Raw genomic sequence first — 3,491 nt, 5'->3', positions numbered from 1 at the left:
ATATCTGATATCTACTCTCATTTGTCATCACATCATTTGTTTATTACACTAAACAAAAGCCTTGTTCATTTCTCTTCCTCATGCATGTGTGTTCACATGTTTTCTCAGTGTTGGTCTTTGTGGCTGTAATTCGCTTGAAGCTTGTTAATTTGAATGTGGTTGAAAGTGGAATATCTGTATGTTCTATAATGAACTCATTCCACAGTGGCTCCACAAGAAGAATCCACCTCAGCATTTGCATTTTCTTCTCTAATTCTTTGTTCCAGGTTTTTTTTTTTCACTTTCGATTCTGTCATGATACATGGAGCAGACAACTCGGTGAACTCAGAGTCTTAACTTTATTTTACAAACACTGAAATAGAACCATCTCTCTGCCTGAAATATTGCAGCATCTGAACTGAACTGTGATGTTACACTGCAGATAAGCATGTTAGTTAACTAGAAACATTTACTTGGACTATAGATTAGAAATGTATAAATTAATATTGTTGCAGTTGTCTATTTGTTGGATGTTTTATGTTTTATATCACTGCTGTATGTTTATTACAATTATCAGATTTATATAAAACTCCCTCTTTTTTTTAAATTGCAGGTTCCTATTGTGACAAATTATCCCAGTATGGCAACAAAATAATTGCTGTTCATTGTTGTTCAGTCGTGCCCATCTCTTTGCGACCCCCATGAAGCAGGCAGCATGCCAGGCCTCCCTGTCTTCCACTATCTCCTTCAGTCAGCCCAAACATGTGTATGAATGGATTTGGATTGGTCTTTGTGGTCTTTCTTGGTTTCGGCCACTGCTGTTGCATCAACACCGTCTCATCCCAACTCGTCACATATTGAAGCTTGGTCAGGACCGTTTTGGCGTTGCTTTTTGACGCTCAAGGTACCCCTTTCGCGTCACTTTTCGACTTGAAGGGGCCTCCATTGTTTTAAATAGGAAACCCTTAGCGTCAATATGTCGACGCGATACTGGGAATTTTATCGTCATAATTAAATGATATATTGGGTAATAACATTGAAAAATCACACCCTGCATATATGCAATGATGGCAATGTAAACAGTCAAAACTGTTTTATTTACATTACATTATTTACACAGTTATGAGCACACAACCCAACCCCTGCCCCTAAACCTACCATCTGTCAATAAAACACAAGATATAGCAGGCAGAAACTACCGTCATAATTTATTTTAAAAGTATTAATATTCCAAGTCTTCCAAGGCAAAACTGTTGATTTGTGAGAGGAACAGATGCAATCGCCATCTTCCTCTGCCTTGAAGACTTCCTGTGTGCTGCTGCAGTCTGTGCGCGAATTCAAAAAATGCCATTGGCTCTTGCATGTCTCCTGATTGATTGCGTCATGCTGTTGTGAAAGGCTGGCTCTTGTGTGTCTCCTGACCAGTTGCGTCATGCTACGGGACAGGAGTATCTTTTTAAATGAGATGTGAGCGCGTTAACGGAGCGGGATCATTTTCAGCGATTAAAACCTTGTGTTTTTCTCTCTTCTTCGCATAAAGACTTTGTATGGCTTCAGAAGACTTGGAATGCAACACGACTTGTTTGCAATATTTGTTATACTGCTTGTTTATGGTCAGTTCTTGCAATAAATACCTGTGACTGCACTTATATTTGCCTGTGTGTGTTTTATATTGGTGGGTAGGTTTAGGGGCAGGGGTGGGGTTAGGTGCTCCAACAAAAGTAGCAATTTATATAAAATTAATTCTATTTTTGCAAATGCATGCAAACCATTAAATTAAGAGAAACAACTGAAAACAATGGAGGACCCTTCACGTCGAAAAGTGGCGCTTAAGGGGTACCTTGAGCATCAAAAAGCGACGCCAAAACGGTCTGGACCAAGCTTCAATATGTGACGAGTTGAGATGAGACTGTGGAGGAATTTTTTTATGGTGGTCATTTCCTAAACTTTAGGATTGGGTTTGATGGTGAGGGTCAACCCATAGTCCAATGAGAAGTCCCCTCTTATGTGGTCATGGGTGGAGAAGGTCTCCCTTCCTGTCCTGCTCGAGGTGTCTGGCAGTTGTCTTGGCATCTCATCTGATGGTTGCGAACCTTTGCTTATGTTCCTCCTCCACAGTGTGGCACATCTCGCTCCACACCGGCAGTTAGAGAGGGGCACTGCCATAAACGGGTCCTCGGGATGCCATTTTGACTATTGGTCAGTTTTCAGGACGGCTGATCCAGCATGATTTCCTTACTGCACCTGAAGCACCATATTTATAAAATGATCACAAAACAGTGCTTTAGATTTCCTGTAGATACACCTACAGGCACATTAAGGAAGTGCTGTGTCGGTTTTTTTCAACATTTATCATTTGATCAATTTGAAAGTTTAATTTCACCTGTTGTCCACAAACATGCTTGACTTGATAACTGTCTTGAAAGGTTAAGTTAAAATGATTTATTAAAAAGTTGTTTATGTGATAGGAGGCAAATCACTTGGGAAAACGGTGACTTATGTGAATATCCATTCTGATTAGTTTACTAATTAAAACTTTTTAATCTGTCAACCCACTACATGAAATAAAATAAGACCTTTTTACACAACAGCATTTACTTTGATCACTTTTCGCACATTATTGAGGAGGCTCAGTGTATGGAGTCATTCCTCTTCCAGACTAGCACCAGAGGTGACGCATAATCACTCGCTGACTTTCTGATTATGTCACGCTCTTCCATGTCATCCAGGGCCTCACGCAGTTTCTCATAGTGTGAGGGTGACAATCTTCTGTATGGGAGTCTGAAAGGTTTAGTATCACTTAGGCAGATTCTATGAACAAAGCCTTTTGCCTTGCCACAGTCTAGTCCATGACGTGAAAATATTGACTCATACTTAACCAACAGATCAACCAACTTCCCTCTCCAGTAAGGTGTCAAAGAGTTTGAGTCAGTGTCGATACCTTGGAGCCCCAGGCTAGACAGCGATGAGCTAGCAAGACCATGCAGCATGCAGTGTAGTCTCTCCATTCCGCACAGTTTACTGCTGCAATTTTCCAGTCCTTCAGTGTTCACTTCATTACACTGCTGATCTTTCAGCTGTTGAACTGACATGTCAAGACAGTCAACATCAAAGTCTTCAAGCGCCATGCAGGTGTAAACATCAGCTAGCTTGCAGTTTCGTCTTAGACAGATAGGCTTGTTCGAAGGGTTGATAACTTTAACTGGAGTGCTGCCATCACCCCATAAAGACACTACTATCCTGCCCACTAACACATTTCTTGGTGCAGTGCGCGCTGTGCTAGGCTCCACAACGACTGTACTGCCCGCAGAAAGGGTTTTGTCACTGAACAACTTTCCCCACACTATATGTTCTTTCATGGGCTCCAAAGTGACAGCATGCTTCAGTTTTACAGTGCCTACTTTTGTAGGGGGATCCGCTCCTTTCCATGACTCAACATTGCTCAAGAGTTGCATCAAAGCACTTGTATCAGGATCTTTGCCTCGTGAGTCAAATACATTCCCCCAGAAATC

Source organism: Barbus barbus (assembly GCF_936440315.1).
Source record: "Barbus barbus genome assembly, chromosome: 2".
NCBI classification, from domain to species: Eukaryota; Metazoa; Chordata; class Actinopteri; order Cypriniformes; family Cyprinidae; genus Barbus; species Barbus barbus.
The sequence above is the reverse complement of the archived record's forward strand: the minus strand, read 5'-3'. Positions refer to the sequence as shown.